Here is a 12,373-nt window from a genome sequence, read left to right on the forward strand (position 1 = left end):
ACTTGAATTATTTTAAAGTGTGGGGGTGTTTGGCAAAAGTGCAAGTTTACTAAACCCAAAAGAGTAAAAATAGGACCGAAAATCGTTGATTGTATTTTCATAGGATATGCGACCAATAGTAAAGCATATCGATTTTTGGTTCATAAATCAGAAAATCCCGACATTCATAATAATACAGTTATAGAATCAGATAATGCTGAGTTCTTTGAAAATATATATCCGTATAAAAAAAAATGTGTCGATTGTTGAAGGATCTAAACGACCTCGGGAAGAAACAAAAGAAAGTACTTTTAATCAGGAGGATCCAAGACGTAGTAAACGTCAAAGAACGTCTACTTCGTTTGGACCAAATTTTGTGACTTTCTTATTGGAAAATGAGCCTCGAACATTTAAAGAAGCTATGACTTCTTCGGAATCATTATTTTGGAAAGAGGCAGTCAATAGTGAAATAAAATTCATATTGAACAACCATACATGGGAATTGATTGATCTTCCTCCTGGAAATAAACCTTTGGGTTCAAAATGGATTTTAAGAGGAAAATGAAAGATTATGGCACTATTGATAAATATAAGGCAAAACTTGTAGTCAAAGAGTATAGACAACGAGAAGGTCTTGACTATTTTGATACATACTCTCCAGTTACAAGAATTACGTCCATACGAATGTTAATAGCATTAGCTGCAGTTTATGGTCTTGAAATTCATCAAATGGACATTAAGACGACCTTCTTAAATGGAGATTTGGAGGAAAAATCTACATGGAACAACCTGAAGGGTTTGTGGTTCCTGGTAAAGAAAAGAAGGTTTGTAGACTTGTTAAGTCCTTTTACGAACTAAAACAAGCACCCAAACAATGGCATGCAAAATTTAACCAAACTATATTGTCAAATGGTTTTAAGATAAATGAATGTGATAAATGTGTGTACATAAAAAAATGTTCCAAATCACATAGTCATTGTTTGCTTATATGTGGATGATATGATGATAATGAGTAATGACATTACCAACATAAATGTGACTAAGTGTATGCTAACTAGCAAGTTTGATATGAAGAACTTGGGAGTTGCTGATTTAATTCTAGGAATTAAGATCCATAAGACTCCTCAAGGTTTGGCATTGTCACAATCTCATTATATCAAGACAATACTTGGAAAATTCAAGCACTTAGGGTTTAAAGTTGCAAAGACTCCAATTGACGTGAATCTTGCATTAGCAAAGAACAAAGGCCAAAGCATATCACAATTGGATTATGCTCATGTGTTGGGATGCTTAGTGTATATCATGAAATGTACACGACCAGATATAGCTTGTGCTATAAGTAAATTGAGTCGATACACGAGCAATCCAGGTCAATCTCATTGGATGGCAATGAAACGAGTTTTGGCATATTTAGAACATACCCAGGACTTTGCTTTGCACTACAGTAAATATCCTGCGGTGATTGAGGGATACTGTGATGCAAATTGGATCATCGGTTCAACTGATTCTAAGTCCACAAGTGGATATGTATTCACTATTGATGGAGGGCGGTATCTTGGAAGTCGTCCAAGCAAATTTGTATTGCCCGCTCTACAATGGAGGCTGAATTCGTAGCCTTAGATAAACCCGGTGAAGAAGTTAAATGGCTCCGGAATTTCTTAGAAGACATTCCATTTTGGCCCAAACCGTTGTCACCAATATACATACATTGCGATGGACTAGCGGCAATTGAAAGGGATGGGAATGTGATGTATAACGGTAAATCTCGTCATATACGACGAAGACATAAAACTGTTAGGCAATTACTCTCTAGAGGAATTATCACGATTGACTATGTAAAATCAAGCGATAATGTGTCGGATCTACTTACAAAAGGCCTAACTAGAGAGGTAGTTGAGAAATCATCGAGGGAAATAGGACTATGGCCGAGAACAAGTCATTGCGGCGGTAACTCTACCTAGAAGACTGGAGATCCCAAGATCTAGGTTCAAGGATATCAAACAAAGTCATTAATGCCGGTTCAACATTGTGAACTAATATTTTGGTCCATTCTCGTGGTGAGACAATGTTCAGTACCAAGTAGGCTTTTTAATGATTTCTAATTTGATACGGGGTATATCAAATAGTGTATCTACAGGATGACATATTTAGGAATCACCTATGTAAGTGTGAAGTATTAGCCGCTTCAAGGAGAATTTTGTAAGGCCATTTCTCTACGCACTTATGAAACCAGCAATGTTCATGGCTGAAACGAACACAACAATAAGAGCCAAAGACGGTTAAGGGTTGGTTGTGTGACTTATGGTTATCTAGGTATACACCAAAGTTTGACAGTTCAAATATATCAAATCTGCCGATTGACCGAGTATATCCGACATAAGTTCATTACGGAAAGTTCAAAGGGAAACCAACTTATCCAGATGCAATTAATCCTTGCTTGCGAATCACACAGTTTTTCATGCATATTTCTGTGATATAGTCATTCCCCATTCATATGGGGATTTGTTGGGTTTTTAAGCTTAAATGTAGCTTGAAAGAGGGTGAATGGGAAATAGAGGGAAATTGAAAATATTTGAGTTTCCCTCCTTGACAAAGGGACATGGTCCCATATTGGAAGAGGAAAAGGTATTTGATGGGTATATATACAATTGCTCTTCTTCTAACTCTTAAAGAGTTAAGAAGAAGTCAAGCCTCACGTCGTCGTCGTCATCGTCGCTCGCTCGCTCGGCTTCGGTTTCGGATTTGATCAAATGATTGATTGATTAATTTTTTGGACCAAATTTATTTGTTAATAGTAAATATTGACAGAAATATTGTTAAATATTTATTTTTTTGTAAACGAAAAATTAATATTAAATCCAACGGAACAATATATGCCTTCGCTTTTTGTAAAAGCCATTTGCGTTATATGCCCTTCGCTTTTTGTAAAAGCCATTTACGTTATGGCCTTTTTACAAAAACAACCCTTCTGAAGAGTTGCACCTCTTCAGTTTTGAAGAGTTGCACCTTTTCAGTTTGAGCTCAGCATTGGATATAAATACCAGTCCATTCTCTCAGATTTTTCATACGAATTTCTGAGTTCTCCTCATTTCTTTTGCATTATTTTAACTACAAAGAAAGCAACAGTAAGTGTGATTTGCTATCGATCTTTGTGTTCGCTGAAACACTGGAGTTTGAACTGCCGCTACACCAGTGTGTAATTCGTTCTATCCTGAGAGGAAATAATTCACAACCTTGGGTACTAGGAGGGGATTAAAATCCTTAAGGAAACACTGTGAATTCAGTGAGATCGGATTAAATCTTGTTTCTTTTACATTTCTCTTTATATATTATTTTATCTTCTCCAGAATTATTTTACAAATACAATTTTCTATCAAGCATTGCCATAGGAAAAACTTAACTCTATTAAGAGTATTTAATTTCCATATCCAGTGGAACCTATAATTGATGTGGGCACGCGGGGAGATGTGTTTATAGGTTATTTTGGTAGAGAATGAGCCATTAGGAGTAACAACCCAAATTGGTATGTCTTTGGAACCTTGTAAGGTGAAAATACTAATAAAGCGAATTTTTTGGATGACATGGAGGGGTAAATCGTAGGAGATTTTGGAGAGGTCCCAACGATTATTATCCCAAAGATCTTTGACTTTGAGGGAAGAATCTAGTTGGTTTAGAAGTACGTGGATAAGAGAGCTAAGTGGAGAGATGTTAGGGATCCAGGCTGAGAACCAACAACTATATAAAATTTGTCTTTGCTTTTAGTATTTATAATATTTTATATTATCTACATTGAATGTTTATAAGGTTCTCACTATTTTTATTTTAGATTGTTTAAATAGATTTTTGAAATTTAATTGCTAATAATAAAATTATTGATAAAAGTAAATTATTTATATTATATTTATTCTGCTCATCCTTTTCATTATTAAACATCGTTAAATTATATGCTTAATTACCATTTTTATTTTTTTCATTTTGAAAATAAAATTTAGTTATTATATTGATAAGTTTATAGCATAGATATTGAAAAAGAGAAAAATATCGTGATATACTAAGAACATAAAAAATTAAAAACACAAAAGAGATAAATGTTAATACTATAGAGGTTGAAATATGCATTTTAAAAAGTTAATTGAGAAATAAGGGAGAGAATGACAATTATTTAAAGTATAGGGGCAATTTGATTTTTAACAAAGTTTGGAGGTGTAAAACTGTAAATAATTTCCATCCATTCATTTTTTATATTCACTAATTTCTTGAAAAATAACAACAACAACATACCCAGTATAATCTCACATAGTGGGCTCTGGGGAGGATAGTGTGTACGCAGACCTTACCCCTATCTTTGTGGAGGTAGAGAGACTATTTCCAATAGACCCTCGACTGAGGCAAGCATCGGTACCACAATAATAACAAGAAACAAGACGGGATAAGAGATTATTAATGGTATTAATCAAAAGAATACAGGGAATAATGCAGTCATCAAACTAGATATGAACAAGGCTTATGATAGAATATCATGGACGTTTCTCTGTGGGGTTATGAGAAAAATGGGATTTGCAGAACAATAGATACACACTGTGAAACCTTATATCCAATGTATGGTACTATATCCTTATTAATGGTAAAAGAGAATGTTTCTTCAAATCAGCTAGGGGTTTAAAGCAAGGAGACTTTTTATCCCCTTCTCTATTTATTATAGTAATTGAGGCTCTTTCTAAATAGGGATGGCAATGAGGCGGTGTAGGTGCGGGGCGGGTTTGAACCTATATGGGGCGGGGCGGGTTTGGACTTGTGCGAGGCGGGTTGAATTTCTTTTTTATAAAATATTTGCGGGTGCGGGTTCAAATAGTGACACAAACTAAGAAAGACATGAATCTATTCTACACAAATTCTATTATTGTATTGGTGAAAAATCCTATTGCTGGCTATTTTAAAATTCAACCCCTCCCCTCGAACACACCTCACCCCCACCCCCTAGAAGAAACAAAAAGCAAAAGATTAAATGGCAAGTATGCTTTGGCAATGGAACAAGGAAACACCAACAATTTTCTTCTAAAAAAAGTTCTTTTGATTTGTTTTATATTTGTAATTCATCTACATCAATTATTTTCTGCTTCTTTTTTTCATTTTTGGTTCAAGTCTTAATAGCTCAAAAGCATACTCTTAAAGACACGATTGAAGCAACTGAAATGCCTCGCCTTAAATGAAGCCATATTTGAAATCCCAAAAGAAACATTCTATTTGATATATTCCAAAGAAAAAGGAAAATGAATTAGTTTAATGAAAGTAAATATAATTAACTAACTTAAACAGAAGCAGAAAATTCAAAGTTTAAATTAAAAAAAAAAATCTTTAGTGGAGTGGGGTGGGGCTGGTGGATGCGGGTGAACATGCTATGCGGGGCAAGGTGGGTGGATGCGGGTGTAGGTATGTGGCGGGTAGATGCGGGTGAACATGCTATGCGGGGCGAGTTGAAATTTTGTGAGTTAAAACATAACCCGCCCTGCCCCATTGCCATCCCTATTTCTAGAGCATTAAACAATCTACATGAAAATCCTGATTTTTTAGGATTTACCATGAATAAGAAGGGACCTCTCACCTATGCAGATGAATTGATTATTTTCACCTCATGTAATACAAAATCTCTTAGACTCGTCAAGCAGATGCTAGCAGAGTATAAGAAAGTTTCAGGTCAACAGGCGAATAACCAAAAGAGTTGCTACCTAGTAAACCATACTTGTCATCAAAATAGCATCAGAATTATTGAAAGGCATTTAAAATTCAGAAGGGAATTTTCCCCTATTGAATATCTAGGATGTTTGATATATACAGGTAGAAAGAAGGTGCAATACTTATCTGGAATGACATTGAGGATTGTTCATAGAATTACTAGTTGGCAGGGTCAACTTTTATCTCTAAGAGGCAAAGTTATTCTTATCAAGCATGTACTGTCTGCCATTCCTATATACTTGTTATCCATTTGTCATCCTCCTAAAACTGTGCTTAAGATGTTGGAAAGATTCTTCGCTAATTTCTTCTGGGGTCAAAAGGATGGAAGCAAGAAATATCACTGGGCCTCTTGGAGAAAGTTATGTTATCCTACTGAAGGAGGAGGAGTGGGTTTTAAAAATTTGAGTGACACCACCAAGGCCTTCACAGCCAAAATCTGGTGGCTTTTCAGAACTAATAAATTTCCACCATTCTTATTGACTAAGTATTGCAGCAGAACTCATCCTGTTCCCAGGAAAAGAAACTCAAAGCAATCCAGCCCATTTAACATGGAGGATAAATTCTTCATTTAACAGAAGTAGAACCACATATAACATGGAGGATCCAAGGAGGAAATTCTTCTTTCTACTGGGACAACTGGACAGGTTTGGATCCTTTATCCAACTTTTGCAGTTGTTCCATTTATAATTAGGATAAGGTATGTAACTTTATTGTTAATAATTCCAGGAATATTCCTAAATTGTCTCAAGCTATTCTAGGCTACTTGGTTGAACATATTAGAGGTATCAAAATAGGTAACTCAAATGTACAAGACCAAGCAATATGGACTGGCTCAACTAATGGTCAGCTCATATGCTTCTCAGCCTGGAATAGCCTGAGACAAAGACAAGGGATTTCTTTTGTGAATAAGTTCTTATGGCATAACGCTATTCCTTTCAAAATCTCTATTTTCGATTGAAAACTTTTGAGAGACAAACTACCCACAAATGATAATATCAGAAAGATGGAAATTCATTTTCCATCAAAATGTGCTTGTTGCATGAAACCAATGAATGAAGATAAGCATCATATTTTCATTGATAGCAACATCAGCAAAGCAGTCTGGAAATGCTTCAGAGACCAATTTGGACTATGATGGTGATATTAGGCACCAGATGATGGTTTGGTGGTTCTCAGAATATCAGAACCCAATCCATAAACTCCTTCAAGCAGCCCCTTTGGTCATCAGTTGGAATATCTGGAAAGAGAAAAATAAGAGTAAATATGATCAACAAAGGTTCTTTGTTCCTAAAATTGTACACCAAATTTGTCATGATGTTACACTGATTATCCATAAGCAGTTCAGGCAGGTTGACTTAGCAATTCCATGGGCACAATTGACTCAGATGATTGTGAAATCTAGATCACAGTTGACTATTATCAAAGTCTTATGGAAATTTCCTCTAGAAAGGACCATTAAATTAAAAAGTGAAGGATGTTCTAGAGGTAATCCCGGTATTAGTGGTGGAGGAGGGGTCATTAGAAGGCACACTGGAGAAATGGTAGGAGCATTTGCAGCATCTTTTGGTACCCAGAGTAATAATGCAGCTGAATCTATGGCTCTAAATATGGGGCTGCAATGGTGCATAGATCAGGGACTCAAAAATATTATTATGGAATTGGATTCACTCTTAGTTATTAACTGGATGCTTGAAAAGTTTAATCCTCCTTGGAGTTTGCTGACTACTATTGAAGAAGCTAAGAGGAAGACTAATTTCTTTAATGAAATATAAGTCATGCACTGCTTCAGGAAAGGAAACAAAGTGGCGGATGCATTAACTAATGAAGGAGCTGAGATAAATGGTGTTAAATGGTTTTACTCTACTCAAGAACTTCCATCTCAGGCCAGGGGACACTTATATACATGGACAATGATCAACTCCCTAATTTTAGAATAAGATACTCCAAAAAGCTATTTTGTATATGATCCACCTGATAACAGTGATGTTACTTTTTGTGCTTTGGTTAATCACTGCAGTTGTGAATAAGGAAAATGGTCCTTTCCAAATGATAGTATCTTCGTTGTATATCCTTCTTCATGAGTCCAGGAATATGCCTTTATTTTCTTTTATTTTTGTGGAGGTTAGGTTTTATGTCACCCTCCTTAATGTGTTTACTTCTGGATTTTAATTTTCAAGGTAGGGTCCATGCCAAACCCCCCGTCACCTAAAGACAGATTTGAGAAAAAAAAAGAAAAGAAGACGGGACAACACCGAAAAATCATGTAAAAGCAATACACAACAAGAAAAATGGTATTATATGAAGAAATTGGTAAATGACTTGTTTTAATAAGTTTTAGCCAATATTTCAAAACTATTCAAATTTAGTCACTTTATTGCGAAAATAATTTTTTAACAAAAATATCCTTAGCTAAAGCAGAAAATTTATCAAACTGAACATTTATCACAAATTGTTCCTGATGCTCATTCAACACGACAGATAAAGCAGAACAAGTTATGATATAAGGGGAAATGGGACCAAGAAGCAGAATATCTCTGCATCTCAGGCCTGTAACCGTCAATACAGCAATTAAGAAAGAAGAAGAATACGGGCATGTCATTTAGTCAACTAAAATATGACAAGATTTTGTCAAATCCAAGACATCTGTGACATTTCTTGTAATTAAGAACTGCTAGGACTCCTCAAAAGATGCAGTAACCTTTTCAGCACCAATGGGCTGTTTTGGAGATCTAGAGCCCGTTTGGACATAAAAAAAAAAAAAAAAAAAAAAAATTCGAAATCAGTGCTTGATCATAAATTTTTTAATTTTTAGGTGCATTACTCTGCTGTACTCAAGATGAAATCATTAATTGGGATGCCCAATTTCAGCATTTCTCGAAAAAGGGAAAAACAGCAGAGTAATGCTTCATATTTACCATAGTCTTTAATAATTTAGAGAAGCTAAAAACCGAAGGAAGAGGCTGCGCACTGACCATTCGATGGAAGAGACTCGTAGCATCGTCTAAATACTTGACATTCTCAATATGGCAATGAAATGAAGAATAATATCTAGTCGCCGAAGCAGAAGGTGAAATAGCAGAAAAAGAGATAAAGGGAATAATACCGTTGCAAGAGTAACGCAGCAAAGAAATTCCCGTTATCTGATTGCAATTGCCGAAGAGAAATTCAGTTTGCGATCTCTGTGTGCCCTAATTGAAGAAAAAGCTGAAATGCGACTGTCCAGTTAATTGTTAAGTTCGGTAGTTGACAGTTAGGCCCTCTTTATTTTAGTTATTGTAGGTAGGGGTGTTCATGGTAGGTAGGGGTGTTCATAAAAACTCAAAAACCGAATCAAACCGAAAATAGAACCAAACCGACCAAAAAATTAATATATTTTATGTTTGGTTTGGTTTTGGTTCTGAATTTTAAAAACCGATCAATTTGGTTTGCTTTCAGACATGGCGATTGTTAGGTCAATATTCTCCAACGGATAGCACTCTGAAATCTAACAATCGTCGTGTCTGAAAGCACCTGAAACTGCACACGAGGTGCAGAGTGTAGTATGATTACAACCAACTCAATAAGTAACAAGACTAACCTATGGGATGAAAGTAGTGACGAGCTCCACAGGTACAGTCCAGTACAGAAATGTAGGCATGCTTTCAAGTTCAATAGTTAAACTCAGTACAAGCAAAATAGATCAATTCTTCATGATATGAGAAATATGACATCTCAGTGGAAAGACCTCATGTACTACTGGTCACTAATCATTTGGTCATCCGGTACTGTTTATGGCCAATCCAGCCCAGGGATATTCCATCCCCCATATATATACACATCGACTAACAATCAGTCACTCAATACCATATAAGGCCAATCCAGCCCTGGGATAATTTATCCCCAAATGTAAATGATACGGACAAGATCCATGTCCAGGAAAAATTTATCACATTATAAATAAGTATGGCAAGTCCATATCCTGGGAAGTCCGTCCCAAATATATAATCATCTACGCTTACTGGGGGTGTGTACAGAGGATGGTAGGCTATAATCCAGTGTTTTAGTCGCTTATTGCACTCTAATTCACTGCACTTTACTTATGTTGAGCTTTAATTAGGCGTGTTTTGCACTTATTGTGTGTTTTATACCCGACATGAGTGATTTCGAGCTATGTAGATGTTGTGGCATGAATTCATGCTATTTTGGAGTTTTGAAGTCTGAGTAAAATCCCAAAGATTAAGTCGGGATCGAGTGCGGGGATCAACGGATGATAGTGGAACGAAACGAAGAATCGAGTAGGTATATTGTGTAGTGTCTAGTAAAATGCACATAACTTTTCGCTCTGAACTCCGTTTAGGCTCCACAATATATCGTTGGAAATCTATTTAAAAGAGATACAACTTCCATGTTTTACACTTTCCCAAATTCCCAACTTATACAAACCCAGGTGCGCAGTCGCGCACTGGGCGTGCATTTGGGGCAGAATGGTGTGCAAAGTGCGCGACCACGTGTGCAGTCGCACATGTCCTGTCCGGAAAAAGCCCTATTTCACTAAGAAATGGTAGTTTCGTACGGGATTTGCTTTGGGAGTAGATTAAATACCTCAAAACACCATTTTGACATATTTTTGACATACCTTAGACCTAGGGAAGCTTTGGAGAAGAAAGAGCACAAGGATTTCATCCTTCCTTCCTCACTCAAATCCGGGTTTAGATTGTATTTATGTTTTTCTCTACTTTTATTTTATCTGTGAAGAATTTCTCCATGTCTATGGAGTAGAACCTTTTGGGTTGTGATGGATTTGGTGTATTGATGGTTGTTTGTGGATTATAACTCTATTTTTATGTATTTGAATCATTTTTAGAAGATTTAATTATTGTATCTATATTCACTTGTTCTTGTAATTGAAAGAGGCATAACTTGTGATATATTTACACTATATTATTAGTTGAGTTCATAGATTCTTCTAAGAATTCGAAAGAGACTAGTTGAATCCTTGATTAAACCTAATTAGGAGGATAATCGAAAGAGGTTCTCCTAAAGACCAATCCATTACGAATTCTTGCATATCTTCACCGAGCTTAAATTGGTTCATATTGTTAGGTTGAGACTTAATCGAGAGAGGAGTTTATACTAAATATTTGTACTGATAATTAAGTGAATTCGAGAAATTCAGTTGAACATTAGAAGTGAATTATCTAGAGTTAGATCCCGAATAAGTATCTTGCACCTATCTTATCAACCCATATTTTCTCTCATTGATAACTTCCTTGCTTACCTTTATTGCGATTGTCATTAGTCAATTGCTTTAGATTCTTAGTTATTTGTAGTTAGAATTCATATATATCTCAAATGTTGATCCTCCTGGATAGCAATATAGCTACAAACTATGATAATACTGTTTAAATCCAATCCCTGTGGACACGATAATTATACTATACTATTTTTGACTAGCGAGCACAATTTAAGTGTGTGTTTTGCGCTCGTCAACAGACTCCAGAGGGGGTCCTTTAGCCCAAGCGTGATATAAAGACGATATGGCCTACTGCAGGCAGGCAGTCCCGATCCGTATAATAATAAAGCCTATAAGGCTTGCTGCAGGCGGGCAACCCCGTTTCGTATAATAATAATATATATAAAGCCAATATGGCCTGCTGCAGGCGGGCAACCCCGATCCCATAATTATACTCATAATGGATGAACAAGACTGAGTATGAAATATACATTTTAAAAACAATTCAATTCAACAGCAACACGACCCTGTGGGTCCTAAAATATCGTCACATAGCCCAATCATGATCTTTAATACGAGTCTCAACTCAATTTTTCCTAACACGTGGAAAATGTTCGGATAATAACATGATTCTTTAATTTTACAACTCCACAGAATTTATTAAGTCACAATTTCTATGGTGCACGCCCACACGCTCGTCACCTAGCATGTGTGTCACCTTCAAACAATTGATATAACACCAAATTCGGGGATTCATACCCTCAGAACCAAGTTTAGAAGTGTTACTTACCTCAAGCCGTGCAATTCTTTACTCTGCAATGCCTTTCCCTCGCGAATCGGCCTCCAAACGTCTCGAATCTAGTCATAAATAATTCAATTCAGTCAAAACAAATTATAGGAATTAATTCCATATGAAAATATAAATTTTCCATCAAAATCCAAAATTTCACCCAAAAATCGCCTATGGGGCCCACGTCTCGGAACCCGACAAAAATAATAAAATCCAAAATTTCACTCAACCACGAGTCTAACCATACCAATTTTATCAAATTCCGACATCAATTCGACCCTCAAATATTCAAATCTTAATTTGAAATTCCTAGGCCCAAATCCTCTAATTTCACTTCAAAAATATGTAATCTAGTCGAAATACGCAATGACAAATCAATATTGTTGACTAACAATGATCACAAATGACTTACCTCATGATTTTCCGTGAATTCTCTCTGAAAAATCGCCCAAAACCGTGCTTGAAATGTCAAAAATGACAAAAATATCGGAACTCCTCTGTTTTGTACACTGCCCAGTGCTTTCGCACCTGCGGCTCAATTTCTCGCTTCTGTGGCTAAATCTCCGCTTCTGTACACTTACCCCTACTGCCTCTGCTTCTGCGAACCTTGGATCGTATTTGCGCAATCGCAGGTGCGGACCTCACCATTGCACTTGCAG

At 36.2% G+C, this 12,373-nt stretch overlaps 1 long non-coding RNA gene across 1 annotated transcript; it reads right to left on the reverse strand.

The window, feature by feature from the left end:
- Positions 1 to 6,231: 6,231 nt before the first annotated feature.
- On the reverse strand, positions 6,232 to 8,944 carry LOC138904137 (uncharacterized). Its single transcript, XR_011413366.1, has 2 exons — positions 8,816 to 8,944; positions 6,232 to 6,949 (listed from the first exon to the last, which is right to left on the reverse strand). It is a non-coding gene; the product is annotated as an uncharacterized lncRNA (long non-coding RNA).
- Between the last annotated feature and the right edge of the window lie 3,429 nt (positions 8,945 to 12,373).

Source organism: Nicotiana tomentosiformis, chromosome 1 (genome assembly GCF_000390325.3).
Source record: "Nicotiana tomentosiformis chromosome 1, ASM39032v3, whole genome shotgun sequence".
Lineage (NCBI taxonomy): Eukaryota > Viridiplantae > Streptophyta > Magnoliopsida > Solanales > Solanaceae > Nicotiana > Nicotiana tomentosiformis.